The sequence below is a fragment of the Pseudophryne corroboree genome, chromosome 3 (assembly GCF_028390025.1).
Source record: "Pseudophryne corroboree isolate aPseCor3 chromosome 3, aPseCor3.hap2, whole genome shotgun sequence".
Taxonomy (NCBI): domain Eukaryota; kingdom Metazoa; phylum Chordata; class Amphibia; order Anura; family Myobatrachidae; genus Pseudophryne; species Pseudophryne corroboree.
The window spans coordinates 747865414-747880767 of NC_086446.1; the positions used below are offsets into that span (position 1 = coordinate 747865414).

The 15354-nt window shown below is 48.2% G+C and overlaps 1 long non-coding RNA gene across 1 annotated transcript in view; it reads right to left on the reverse strand.

Annotated features, from left to right (window-relative positions):
• The window catches only part of LOC135058227 (uncharacterized), a 120630-nt gene extending 105593 nt beyond the window's left edge, over positions 1-15037 (reverse strand). Inside the window, exons 1-2 of the long non-coding RNA XR_010244693.1 lie at positions 14876-15037; positions 12542-12696 (exon numbers count right to left, since the gene is read on the reverse strand). This is a non-coding gene — a long non-coding RNA (uncharacterized LOC135058227). The remainder of the gene's footprint in view (positions 1-12541; positions 12697-14875) is intronic.
• Between the last annotated feature and the right edge of the window lie 317 nt (positions 15038-15354).

Consider the following 15354-nt stretch of genomic DNA (forward strand, 5'->3'; position numbering starts at 1 on the left):
GATGTCTCAAACTGTCTAAAAAATAAAAAAAGAGAGAAGTTGCCCATAGCAACCAGATTCTAGCTATTACCAATCACACAGAATCTGATTGGTTGCCATGGACAACTTCTCCACATTTACTCTCAACTATCATTGCTGCTGTCAATGTCATATATGGCCATCTGTCCACTGAGCTCATTTGAGATTCAGGTCACCTTCAGTGTTTGGCGCTACTTGACCCACTGAGCCAAACTTTCAGGATCACGTGTCAAAGCTGCAGATTACCTATTCCATTAATCTCAGACTGGAGTTACTTAACCACTTAACTGATGATTTCTTCCCCCACAAAACCGCTCAGAAATTCTTAGGTTATTCTATTACTTTCATTTAAAAAGTATTTTTATAATATACAGATGGAGCCACGCTTATCTTGGCTTCTCTGCTGCGCCTAGGCACACCATGGTTTATTAGTATAAACCCTTCATCTATTGTTCTCAGCTGCAATACAATACAGAGAGAACAATACATCAGAGGATCACCATCACCAATACACCATCCGCATCCAGGATGCGGATGACAGGTGATAAAATCGCCCAAACTCGCACTGCGATAATTGATTACATCGCAGGGATGTATCAATTATCGCATGCAGGAACAGTCCCTGCGCTGCCTCTTCGCAGCATCCACGGGGTATTTTTCGTAAAAAATACCACGATGTCTTGCTGCGCATGCGCCGCTACCGCCGCCGTCCGGTCGACCCCCCCCCCCCGTTGCGACTACCTCCGTGCGCCGCAGTCCCCATCCCAGAAGATCAATATACTCACCTGTCCAGGAAGCCGGTCCGTGCTGCTTCAGGAGGCTGCCGGGCGCCGGGTCCTTCTCTTGCGCTGTGACCCCAGGTGCTGTAAAGTGCGCTGCCAGTTTGCAGTGTCACTTTACTGCACCGGGGTCACAGCGCAGCATGTGGGGGACCCGGCATCCGGCATCGCTCACCGGAGCAGCGGACACCGGCTCCCTGGACAGGTGAGTATGTTTTTTGTTTACACTGCGATCAGCTTGTGTCCATCGGACACACATAGCTGATCACTCTGCCGGGTCACCGCTCAGCTTTCTCTGCCAGGGGCAGAGAAAGCTGGGCAAAAGGGTGCAGATCGCAGTGCTGCCCTGTGATCTCACTAGCCTGGGCACACTGTGATATTTTTTCACTTATTTTTTTTTTTTTTAGTAAATTTGGCCACATCACATTTCCCATTATAAGTATGGGGAATGCGATGTGGGTTACTAAAAAAAAGTGAATTAAAGGGTTTGGAGCAGTTTTTCATGAAAACTGCTCCAAATGCCGTTTAATACATTCAGGTTATAGTAAAATAATGTGAAAAGGGTGTGAAAACAGAAAACCCCCCTTTTCACATTATTTTAGTAAAAATAATCTTATTAAATAGACCCCCAAGTCATTACAGCGGGGGATTAAGTCTGACTGACCTGGCTCAGTTAGTCCTATTAAGGCCAAGATAAAGATGGCTCCATCTGTATTCAAATATTGTATCCCTTATGTCCATAGGCTCCCATTATAAAACAACTTCCCACCCCCCATTGGCAACAGAACCCCCAGTGGTCTTGAATCCTTAAAATAGTACACCCATCCTCCTTTAGTATTAAAAACTTAACCTTCCTGTTAAAAGTGCCTTTTTTGTACCCCCTCCACCTACCCTTTGGCCAATGTATATTTTGTTTATTATTTTAACCCCCCCCCCCCCCCTCCAGCATAATTGAAATTTATATTCCCCTACCCCCACTGGTTATAGATCACCCTGTGGGTTACTGCCCTCCCTACCCCACATGCAGATCACAGTGGAGTATGTGTCAGGGCGGACTGATGATCAGTCCCTCTTGCTGCAGCTGACCTCACTTGCAGAGATCAGCCAAATAGTGCTTGGAGGGGAACTAAGTCCCTCTTACCGCACTGTGATTCCTTAGCGCATGCGCTCCAGAATGCCAGACGCACGGCATTCTGGGGTACAATTCTGGCAGTGATGGCGGCTGTCAGAAACCGCTGCATCCGGGGAGCCACAGGAGATCAATTCTCCACTTGTGCAGAATGGATCTCCTAATCTACAAGTGGGGGCACACAGTGTGTCACATGTAATGATACCTGGCCAGGTAACGTACTCCTGGCTCCGGCCGCATCACATGTGACTATGCCAGGCAAGGAGCTAAACACTAATTTACAACTCCATTGTGACTGCTATTGCAAAGCTTATTTCACTTATTTCCTCCTTTGATCAATCCCAGTGGTCATTATGTCCCATTGTTTGTGGTGGACACACCATTGACCTTGTCTTCTGCACTGCTCCGTCAATTGTTTCTCCAACAAAACCTTTTCACTCTCCCACAACCTCCTTGCCCTCAACCTTCCTAAAACGCACGTTCCCTGACCCATTAAAATCCACATGTAGACAACAAGTAAACCCACTTCTTATTTTACTTGAACAATTACTCTCGCCCTGTTCTGTCTTAATTTTATTCCAACAAAACTTCAGCCCAAACTAACCCCCTACAAAGTGCTCCCACCTGCTGAGCCTTATACCCCTGACATTTCTTTGATATCTTCAGCTCACTCCTCTGCCCCCTTATTCCTCCTTCTACTCATCCCCATTTCTCCCTCATAGCCCACAAGCTTCTAAGACAAAATGAACCACGTTTGACAATAACAATTCAAACCACACACTCAGTTCATTCTTTCCAACAGCCGAGGATGAAGTCTCTGAGCTCATCTTATCATCTCATCTTACAGCCTACTTAGTCAACCCTATTCCCTCCCAATGTCTCAGCTCCATCTCACCCACTGCATGCCCACCTCTAGCTCATCTCGTTAACTTGTCACTCCCCACTGGCATATTTACATACTTTTTTTTAAATATGTGCTCATGTCACCATGTCACTTTGTTTGCATTTGATGTTTTTGTAGTGACAAGAAACAAATTAATTGAGCTGAATGCTAAATGAGTCATCACTCAACTCAGCCTTTCCATCCAAGTATTTTCCTATTCTCTTTGCCTACAAACTACTTGAGGGACTTGAAAACAATCTATCTCACCTTATCTCCCCCTACTCCACTCTCTACAACTGGCCTTTTTCAACCAAATAAAAAAAGTGAACATATAATCTACTTGGAGGTCTAAGGTTCATTTCAACATACAGTACCTATCCTACAGTACCTACTATCTACTGTGTATGCTGCATCCAACATTGTTGATCTTCCCCTTTGTTGTGTACAACCTTCATGGCATTGGCTTTCATGACTCATTTCTTTCATGGTTGACTTGCTAGCTATTAAACTGCCCGTTTAGTGTTTTTCACCTCAGAGACATCCTCCCGTCCACTCCCATTATCTGTGGTGGTCTCACAAGTCTCTCTTCTCAGTCATCTTCTTTTTTCACTATACAGCTCTTCTCTTGGGAATCAAATGAATCATTAAGCCTCCAGAACCACCTTCAGCATGATGACACCATAATCTACCTCTTCTCCAGTGATTTCTTCCCTTCTGGATTACAGTATCTTGTTTAACTACCTTTCTCACTGCTATCTCCATATGGAGTCTCAAAGTTACAACTGAAACAGAGCTTATCATATTCCATCCATCCAGAATCACCTCCTTCCCTAAAATGTCCCTCACCATCAGTAACATCACTTTATCCTCAGTCTCCCAAACCCACTGCCTTGGTGTCACACTTGACTAGTCTTTAAATTCGCATAGCTGTCAACTTATTACCTGAATACACTCTTTCTTACCCAAGATGCTACCAAAAATGTTATCTATTCTCCCATCATTTAGCACTTTGACTGCTACAACCTCTTTTTTCCTCTCACTTATTTATCACCCCTTAAATCCATCTTAAAAGCAAGTCTGGTCTTCCTCTTTTGGCACTCTATATTTGCCTTACCACACTTGCTCCTTGTGTCCTCCAGAAATTCTTTCAGATTAGTCAACCTTATCTACAAAGCCCTTAAAACACCACCTCTATCCACATCTCAAATTTCATCTCCAAAACCTTTCTCTATAGCCCCCTTAGATCTACCCATGACCTGTGGTTTGCTTGTAACCACCCATCACTCCCATCTAGGATGACTCCTGTGCCTCTACTCACTTATGAAAAACCCTGCCATCAAACGCTTAAAAACTCTCTTATAGCAAACCTCATTATGGGGTCTATTCATGAAGAAGTAAAAAGTGTGGAGAAGTGAGCCAGTGAAGAAGTTGCCTATGGCAACCAATTAGCTGCTGTGTAAAGTTTCTAGAATGCACTTTATAAATGTTACCTTAACACAGATTGATTGCCATGGGCAACTTCTCCGCTTGCTCACTTCTCCACTCTTTTCACTGCTTCATGAATAGACCCCTCTTAGTGCTGACCCTACTCCCACCTATACTACCCACACTAATGCTTTCACAACTGTCCTAATCTGCTACCCTCACCTTCTTGTTTCTGCTTTTCCTTCTTCCAATTCTAATGTTTCATGGTTCAGATTTAACATTTTCAATAGTTGGCAGTTAGCGGTTCTCTAATGAGCTACAGGCCTGCGCATGCTAATGATCGTGTTTTGGTTTGACAGAGCAGCAGCATAAATACACGGCAGTTGCTTAAAAAATATGGCACATCTATGAAACATTGCGGCACAGCAGTAGAAGACAGGAAGGTAGATTAATAAACTATACGACCCCATAGAAAGAATGTTTTCAAAAGAAGAGGCCCCAGGGCATTACAGGGAAATGGAGGGGGAGTATGTAGAGGAAAGCAGGTAAGCATTGGTTGATTGGATTGATTGATTGATTGAAAAAAAAATGATTTAGGTAATTAATTTAGAAAATTTAAAAATTTAAAAGCACAAAAATTAGTTTGCAGCCACTAAGAGAAGGCCATAAAAGAGTATAAAATAGGGATTCCTGACAAGGGTTGAAATTGATTGATTGATTGATTGATTACTTTAATTGTTTAATTTAGAATAAAATTAAATTAAAATATGCAATTGTAATGGTAGCACCTACTGAACGTTATTTTTGAATAGTGCCTGAACAAAATACATCACAGTCACAGTGCTGCAGCCCACAGCTCTGGTTCACTGACGATTATGATGATGATGATGATGATTATGATGATGATGATGACACTGACACAGTAGCCCTCAGCCCATACTCTTTACTGAGTCACACTGCAGCCCACAGCCCTTCACTAACGACAGACACTGACACAGTCACAGACAGCGCTGCACCTCACAGCCCTAGTTCACTGATGATGATGATGATGATGATGAGGATACTGACACAGTAGCCCACGGCCCATACTCGTCACTGAGTCACACTGCAGCCCTCAGCTCCTAGTTCACTGATAATGATGATGACACTGAGTGTGACACAGTAGCTCACAGCCACACTGCAGTCTGCCTTACATCCTAACCCTCCGGTGTCCTGTGTGAAATGGTGCCCAAACCACGAGGGAGGGACATTTATGAAATCCAAAACACACGAGAGCCAACACCAGGAGGATGATGTTGTGCCTCTTTTTCTGATCCGAGCCTGGCAAGAAAACCCGGAGCCCAGGAATAGTCAGAAATGCCAAGTTCGGGTATATTCCGTTTTACCGCACAACTCTACGAAATATCACCAGAGACCAAGAGCTTATATAGGACCTGAATCTATGTTGGACTCAGCAGTGATGTGGGACTTAGTGGAGTGATTTTGTATGCGTCTGAGACATGCTGTACATGAGTCCCAGTGGTGTTCGTTTTAAGCAACTTCTCCACTTTATCTCTCTACAAAGCTTAATATACTTGGGACACTTTGCTCTGATGAGTTTTGTTCCATGAATATGTTGAATGTTGTGTTTCCTAAGGCACCTCAGCTTCAAATATTTATCAGAGTGTTTCCGTAAAATAAAAACATTGGTTGCTGGACAAACACATAAATGTATGGATGAGACAAGGGACGTTCCCAACCAGGGAATCATGGCTGCTCAAGGAAACTCTAATAGCGCCTTTCTCACTCCTGAGAACCAGAAACATAGGAGCTGTCTGCCCTTCAAAAGACGATAATTATCCATCTAAAACATTATTAAATGCGATGGAATCGTTTCCTGGCTGGAAACTTCCTCCATTGTATTCATTATATACATAGCCCTGTAGCCAACTTACTTTCACTGTGATACAATACAAGTCATACCTCCCAACTCCCTTTTTCCTCGAACTGTCCCACCAGTATCTCTCGTGGGGGGGGGGGCAGTTGGGGGGAACACACACCACTGCTTATTGCCGCTCTGCACAGCAGAGCAGCGGGTAAGCAGCAGGTGAATAGATGCTCCCGGCATCTCCAAGGGTGCTGGACACGCCCCCACAGTGATGGGAACGGGGGTGCCACAAAGCTCAGCCCCCATTCCCCGAAGCTCCACCCCGTTTGCTGCCAAGGGTCCCGATCCACTGGCCACCAATGTTTATAGGTATGTACAAGCTAAAACAAAAACGATGCTAATAGAACTACAGGAGTATAGAGCTTGGAAGCATGTTGCATTTTAACACAATATTTTGTTTCTAAATACATTTAAACACCTCTATTAAAAAAACAAACTGAAAAACCTTAAGATGACTGCAGGGGAGCTGTTGAGTCAGTGAGTAGTAGACAGGCGGGCCAAAAGAACCCCAGTGCTTGGTGCATCTGATTTGCTCTGCCATTATTATTATTATTATTATTATTATTATTATAGTTTTTATTATTATTATTATTATTATTATTATTATTATTATTATTTTTTTTTTTACAACACTAATAAATATATATCCCCACTTGGGCATAAATAATTTTTTATATTTGGAAAATTAAATGTAAAGGGTCTTTTTAAACACTACTTGTAATGAATTTGATGTATTTGAATAAATGGGTGTGTTTTCACTTTTCACATTTGTGACCAATCAGATGCAGTTATCAATATCAACATAACATTTATACCAGAGCCAGGGCACAAGCAGCTCAGATCCCCACAGGAGGGGGACTGTGACACTTTCCATGTTAGACTCAAAGCATGAATAGGCACCCGCCCTTACTGTACTTTTGCTGCAGCTGCCCTCCCGCTTCAATACGACTCACACCACCTTCCCCTGTCTATGTACCCCTGTCTATGCACCCCTCCCAGCCTAGGTCTCCACCCAGGGGCGTATCGAGAACTTTGTAGCAAAATCTTGAAAGGGCCCACCTCCCCCGCCATTGTCATCGCAATGCCACTTAGGGAAGCAGGAGAGAGAGAGAGAAAGAGGGTGTTGGGGAGAGATAGAAAGATAGAGAGGAGCAAGGAAGAGAGGGGGGAAGAGAGAGAGAGAGAGAGAGAGAGAGAGAGAGAGAGAAAGAGGGTTGGAAAAAGAATGAGTGAAAGAGAGGAGAGAGAGAGAGAGAGAGATAGAAAGAATGAGAGGGGATAGAGATAGAGGGCATCAAGGAGAGAGGGGGGAGTGAGGGGAGTGAGCGGGAGTAGTGTCAATGAGATAAATAGTGGGATACAGAGGAAGAGAGAGGGTGTCAGCGAGAGGGAGAGAGTGTGTCAGGGAGAGAAAGAGTGTCAGGGAGATAGAGAGTCAGGGAGAGAGGAAGATAAGAGTCAGAGAGAGACAGCTTCAGGGAGAGAGAGAGAGAGATGGTCAGGGAGAGAGACAATGTCAGAGGAAGAGAGAGGGAGCAAGTGTCAATAAGAGAGAGAGTGTCTGTCAGTCAGGGAGAGAAAGACAGTGTCAGAGAGAGACAGCATCAGGGGGTGGGAGAGACAGTGTCAGAGGGAGAGACTGTATCAGAGAAAGTGTGTCAGGGAGAGAGAGACAGTGTAAAGGAGAGAGGGATTCAGTATCAGAGAGAGAGGCAGTGTCAGGTGGAAAGAGACAGTGTCAGCGAGAGAGACAGTGTCAGGAGGAGATGGAGAGAGAGACAGTATCAGGGAGAGAGAGAGAGAGGGAGAGACAGTGTCAGAGAGATAGAGAGGGAGAGAGATGGAGAGACCGTATCAGAGAGAGGGAGAGAGAGAGACGGTGTCAGGAGGAGATGGAGAGAGAGACAGTATCAGGGAGGGAGAGAGAGAGAAAGAGGGAGAGATAGTGTCAGAGAGATAGAGAGGGAGAGAGATGGAGAGACAGTATCAGAGAGAGGGAGAGAGAGATACGGTGTCAGGAGGAGATGGAGAGAGAGACAGTATCAGGGAGGGAGAGAGAGAGAAAGAGGGAGAGATAGTGTCAGAGAGATAGAGAGGGAGAGAGATGGAGAGACAGTATCAGAGAGAGGGAGAGAGAGATACGGTGTCAGGAGGAGATGGAGAGAGAGACAGTATCAGGGAGGGAGAGAGAGAGAAAGAGGGAGAGATAGTGTCAGAGAGATAGAGAGGGAGAGAGATGGAGAGACAGTATCAGAGAGATAGAGAGGGAGAGAGATGGAGAGACAGTATCAGAGAGAAGGAGAGAGAGATACGGTGTCAGGAGGAGATGGAGAGAGAGACAGTATCAGGGAGGGAGAGAGAGAGAAAGAAAGAAAGAAAGAGGGAGAGACAGTGTCAGAGAGATAGAGAGTTAGAGACAGTATCAGAGAGAGGGAGAGATAGAGACAGTGTCAAGGATAGAGGGAGAGAAAGACAGTGTCAGGTAGAGGGACAGTGTCAGAAAGAGTGAGTGAGGGAGAGTGAGACTGTCAGGGAAAGAGACAGTGTCATTGGGAGAGATTGTCAGGGAGAGAGAGTGGGGGAGAGAAACACTGCCAGGGAGAGAGAGGTGGAGAGACACAGTGTCAGGAAGAGAGAGAGAGAGAGACAGTGTCAGGAAGAGAACGAGGGTCATAGAGACAGTGTCAGGGAGATAGAGGAGCAAAAGAGAGAGGGTCAGGGAGAGAGGGGGATAGAGAAGGAGGCAGGAGGAGTGAGAAGGAGAGACACTACCTAAATATAGCAGTAAACACAGCTCTCTGGTGGGGACTGCTCTGCTCTGCTGCGGGATTCCAGCCAGGTAGGGGCGGAGCGGGTCGGGTGGGCCCGGCTGTACCAACGTTTGCTGCAGTGCGAGTGGGGTAAGAGGTGGCTGCTACATTTTGCAGTCACAGGGGGCAGGGCATGCTCTCGGTGGTGGACTTTCTGCCCAGCGGCCAGGATCAAAGTGGAAGCGGCAGGCCTTGGAGGCAGCCACCGGTGACTGGGTGCAGGGGGAGCTGTGGGCCCTGGACACAGCCCGGGCCCCATAGCAGCTGCACCCACAGTAGTTACGCCACTGTCTCCGCCCCCTTATCAGACACAGTTATTAAGTCAAATTCTGAGACAAAAAAAAAATCTCAACTTGACTTTCAGACTGACTGAGTTCAGGCCATTAATTAACATTTTGTATAATAAATAACTTAAACTAGGTACACACTGGCAGATTTTTTTGGGTCTGCCTGACAATCGGACGATTTTACAGGAAATTGTAGGCACCAATATCTGAGCTACACACTTAAAGATTTTTTTTTTTCAGTTACCAATTTTCTGCCACGTTACACTGCGTTTGTATATGTCTGCCCACAAGGAGGATGATGTAGTGAGAGGAAACATAGGAAATATGGGCAGATTATTGAGAACGCACACACACTGCTCAATATCTGGAGATTGAGGCAGATATTTTTGGTCTGGGCCGATAGATCGGAAAATCGATCGTTCGGGTGTGTGCGCAAGATTTTCACGAATTATCATCGAAACGCAGACACGATCATTCATACACACTATACAATACAGTAAATCAGGCCAATGTCCCAGTTATTGGCAAACTGGCCCAATAATTGTATAGTGTGTACATAGCTTTAAGCTGGGCATACACTATACAATTATCTGGCAGATGATCTGCCAGATCTGGCTGATTGGAATGAAAACCTGGTAATGGAATAGATCAAATGACAATCGACCATTTGCTCTCAAACACTTGAAAATGAACAAAACCTGTCATTCATACAAACTGGTTAAATCACGGATTTAACCAATTTGTATGAACAACAAAGGGCTATATGCATCATCGCTTGGAGATTAATAAAATGGAAAGTGATAAACCATCAGCCAATCAGCTCCTAACTGTCATTTTTCAAACACAGGGGCAGATGTATTAACCTGGAGAAGGCATAAGGAAGTGATAAACCAGTGATATGTGCAAGGTGATAAAGGCACCAGCCAATCAGATCCTAACTGTTAATTTACATATTGGAACTGATTGGCTGGTGCCTTTATCACCTTGCATTTATCACTGGTTTATCACTTCCTTATGCCTTCTCCAGGTTAATACATCTGCCCCGCCAAGTGATGATGCATCTAGCCCTTTGTCCGTTTCCAGTGTTTGGGAGCAAATGGTCGATTGTCATTGGCTTTAATCCGTTACCAGATTTTCATTCTAACCAGCCAGATCTGGCAGATCATCTGCCAGATGATTGTATATGTTTTAGTTGTTTTTTTTTATTTAAATTCATTAAGTTTTCACCACTTTAATAAATAAATAAACATAACAGACATAGTACTTAATAATAAAAAGAACTGTTTTTGATGGTAATAAGCTCTATGAACATGATTTAGAGACCCAGAAACTTCTAAATAAATGAATAACTCTATTCTAAAATAAAATCATATAAATGTGTCTCAACCGATGTGCGATTATTATTCCGACATTATATTGCCCAGTGAGCAAGTGCTGTAAACACACACCTACACAGTGGTGTAACTACTGCCCCCGCAGCCCTCGCGGTGGCTTGGGGGCAAAGGGCTGCGGGGGCGCCAATGATTTAGCGCAGATTGACATGCGGACCAGCGTCCGCATGTCAATCTGCGGTCTCCTCTCCCTCCTTCCCTCCGCTGCTGCCTGCTGTGTTGGAGGGACACGGAGGGCACAGCGCGCGCCTCTCCTGTGTCCCTCCTGGGTCTCCGGCAGGTCTAATAAAGGAAGTGCCGTTCGTGAGCTCTGATTGGCTCACGAACCGGCACTTCCTTTAACAGACCCGCCGGAGACGCAGGAATGGACACAGGAGAGGCACGCGCTGTGCCCTCCTTGTCCCTCCAACACAAAACAGCGGGGGAGCGCAAGGGGGGGGGGCACTGGGGGAGCATATGCGGCACAGGGGGAGGGGGGCATATAATGTGGCACTGAGGGGGCATATGTGGCACTGGGGGGGTATATTTGCATTGGGGGCACGTGAGTACCTGGCACTGTGGGGGAATATCTGGCACTGGGGGCATATGTGGCACTTGGGGGGGGGGGGTACACCCAGTGCATGAAACCCCTGGCAACGAGCATGACACCCAGTGCATGAAACCCCTGGCAACGAGCATGACACAATGAGAATGAAAACCCCTGGCACCGTGCATGGAACCAAGAGCATGAAACCCCTGGCAACGAGCAGGTAAATTAAAAGTAATTAGAAGCCTTACTGTAGGACTTAATGTGTAATGGGCATTACGGTGTGTGGCATAATGTATCACGGACATTTCGGTGTGTGTCATAATGTGTCACAGGCATTACGGTGTGTGGCATACTATATCACGGGCATTGTGGTATGTGGTATAATGTCTCAGGGGCATTGTAGTGTGGCATAATGTATAACGGGCATTACGGTGTGTGGCATAGGGTATAACGGGCATTGCGGTATGTGTCACAGGCATTACGGTGTATGGTATACTATATCACGGGCATTGTGATATGTGGTATAATGTCTCAGGGTCATTGCAGTGTGTGGCATAATGCAGTGGCGTGCAGTGAGGTCAGTGGCTGGTGAGGCACTGCAGTCATAATGTCCTTTGAGTATCGATGATGACTCCTACTGCCGCCGAGTCAATGCCCGCTACTGCCGCCGCCCCTGCCAATGCTCGCAGCCTCCCTGCTCATGAAACTTGTGATGAGCTGGAGGCTAATATATTGTCAACTTTTATACATTTATGGGACAGCGAGAGAAGGAATATGGGTGAGATGAGAGAGAGGAGGAATAGGGGGGAGACGGCAGACAGGGAGAGAGGAATAGGGGGAGAATGAAGAGAATGAATAGAGGGAGATGAGAGAGAGAAAAGGAACAGGGGGAGACGGCAGTGAGAGAGGAGGAATGGGGGAGATGGCAGACAGCGAGAGAGGAATAGGGGAAGAAGGAAGAGGCGTGTCTGGACCGTTTGTGGGGTGGGCTGTGGCGGCTGTGTGACGTCATCATACAGCCGATGTGCCCAAAAACATGGTGGGTAGCCGCCTGCCTTAGCAGCTAGGCTGCAGAGGCAGGGAGCTACTCGGCAAGTGTGAAAGCATTGCCACTGTGCGATGATTTCGCATGTCTGCGGGGGACTGGTAGGGCCCGGTATGCGGGGTGGAGTCGCCCTGTGCTGGGTATGTCAGAGAGTTTGATCGCAGATGTACATTTTTTCGCACATCTACGATCAGCTCTGAATTAGGCCCATAGTTACAGGGAAAGTAGACGGACAGGAGAAGGATGATGGGGAAGGGGAGGGGGAGTGGGGGAGACACAAAAGGAGGGGGGTATAAGCAAGGGGGTCAAAACAAATACCGGGTTACTGGAGATGAGATGAGCCATCTGCAGCAGCAGGAGCCTGAGAATGATGAAAGTATGCAGCAGCAGAAACAACAGGAACCAGGAAAGGACATCCGCACGGAACACTCCAGCCAGGATACGCAGGGGACACAGCTACCTGAAGAGCAGCACTGAAAAGAAGGTAACAATTCAGCAAGTCTTCTGCTGAGCCCGGTTGAGGAGTCAGGAGGGGCAAAGCCAGGGGCGTAGCTATACCAATGGGGGCCCCATAGCATAATTTCTATGGGCCCCCTGAATGACTGCTCAGAGGCACGCCCCCCCCCCCCCTGACTATTTAAAGACCCCCCTGGTGGAGGGGGATATGGAGGCTGGCTACAGGGGAGCACACTATGGGGAGGGGGGTATGGAGGCTGGCTACAGGGGAGCACACTATGGGGAGGGGGATATGGAGGCTGGCTACAGGGGAGCACACTATGGGGAGGGGGGTATGGAGGCTGGCTACAGGGGAGCACACAATGGGGAGGGGGATATGGAGGCTGGCTACAGGGGAGCACACTATGGGGAGGGGGGTATGGAGGCTGGCTACAGGGGAGCATACAATGGGGAGAGGGATATGGAGGCTGGCTACAGGGGAGCACACTATGGGGAGGGGGGTATGGAGGCTGGCTACAGGGGAGCACACTATGGGGAGGGGGGTATGGAGGCTGGCTACAGGGGAGCACACTATGGGGAGGGGGATATGGAGGCTGGCTACAGGGGAGCACACTATGGGGAGGGGGGTATGGAGGCTGGCTACAGGGGAGCACACAATGGGGAGGGGGATATGGAGGCTGGCTACAGGGGAGCACACTATGGGGAGGGGGGTATGGAGGCTGGCTACAGGGGAGCATACAATGGGGAGAGGGATATGGAGGCTGGCTACAGGGGAGCACACTATGGGGAGGGGGGTATGGAGGCTGGCTACAGGGGAGCACACTATGGGGAGGGGGGTATGGAGGCTGGCTACAGGGGAGCACACTATGGGGAGGGGGATATGGAGGCTGGCTACATGGGAGCACACTATGGGGAGGGGGGTATGGAGGCTGGCTACAGGGGAGCACACTACGGGGAGGGGGGTATGGAGACTGGCTACAGGGGAGCACACTATGGGGAGGGGGGTATGGAGACTGGCTACAGGGGAGCACACTATGGGGAGGGGGGTATGGAGGATGGCTACAGGGGAGCACATTATGGGGAGGGGGGTATGGAGACTGGCTACAGGGGAGCACACTATGGGGAGGGGGGTATGGAGGATGACTACAGGGGAGCACACTATGGGGAGGGGGGTATGGAGGCTGGCTACAGGGGAGCACACTATGGGGAGAGGGTATGGAGGCTGGCTACAGGGGAGCACACTATGGGGAGGGGGGTATGGAGGCTGGCTACAGGGGAGCACACTACGGGGAGGGGGGTATGGAGACTGGCTACAGGGGAGCACACTATGGGGAGGGGGGTATGGAGACTGGCTACAGGGGAGCACACTATGGGGAGGGGGGTATGGAGGATGGGTACAGGGGAGCACACTATGGGGAGGGGGGTATAGAGGATGGCTACAGGGGAGCACACTATCGGGAGGGGGGTATGGAGGATGACTACATGGGAGCAGGGACGTGCAGTCAGGGGAGGCAGGGGAGGCAGTGCCTCCCCTGTCATTTCTGATTACCACAATATGAAGCAGATACTTATGACATACATTCTGTGTCATAAGTATCTGCTTTAGCCTTCATATTGTTTAAATCATTTTTATCATGTTAAATAGTTTTAAATGGTTCGGAGGCAATGCTCTCAGTGCCTCCTGCAGTCAATATGTAATGGCCGGAAATGGGGGGCGGGGCTAAAAATCGGGCAGCAAAAGCCCATTGAAAAAAGCGCTGTAAGCGGCACCTCTAGAAGTGCCTCTGTGACAGGGGCGTGCTTTCAGTCCATATAAAAGCACGCCCCTGTCACTGAGGCTGTTGTGATTGGGCAGTGGGCGAGGACGGACTGGCTACCCCACTCCCCAGGGCTCACAGCTAATGGGTCCCCCCACCTACCCCATCATGATAAGGATTTTTTCTTCTCTATTGGGGGCGTGGCCACGGGTCCGTGATGAGGCCACGCCCCCGACTACGTCTAGGCTCCCTGCCTGTCTGTTCTCTACCTGCCTACTCATGCGGAATACTTTGGGCCTGGGCTCTATACTTCCCCCGCTGCTTGAATACCTCCCCCCCCCCTCCTGATACATTGCAGCTGCAGGCACTGGCAGCTTCCTGTCCATGCGTGTAGCTCAACCCCCAGTGCACCCAGGCATGAACTTTCCGTGGAGCTTACCAAGTTTAGGCTGCTGCTGGCCGGCCATGTGATGGATCGTGTTGCTGCTCTGAGTCTTTCCTCCTTCATCCCCTGACAGCCACAGACCACAGGTAAACTATACAGTATTTTGCCTCCAGCTCCACCACAGCCTGCAATATGCATTCTAACTCCCACCTACCACTCCTGTAGCCAGGGTAGATGCTAGAATCAAGTGGGCTAAGGGACCTTTTCCGTAAGGGGGAGGAGTTACGATGTAGCCCCCTGTAGCCAGACTCCATACCCCCCTCCCCATAGTGTGCTCCCCTGTAGCCATCCTCCATACCCCCCTCCCCATAGTGTGCTCCCCTGTAGTCATCCTCCATACCCCCCTCCCCATAGTGTGCTCCCCTGTAGTCATCCTCCATACCCCCCTCCCCATAGTGTGCTCCCCTGTAGTCATCCTCCATACCCCCCTCCCCATAGTGTGCTCCCCTGTAGCCATCCTCCATACCCCCCTC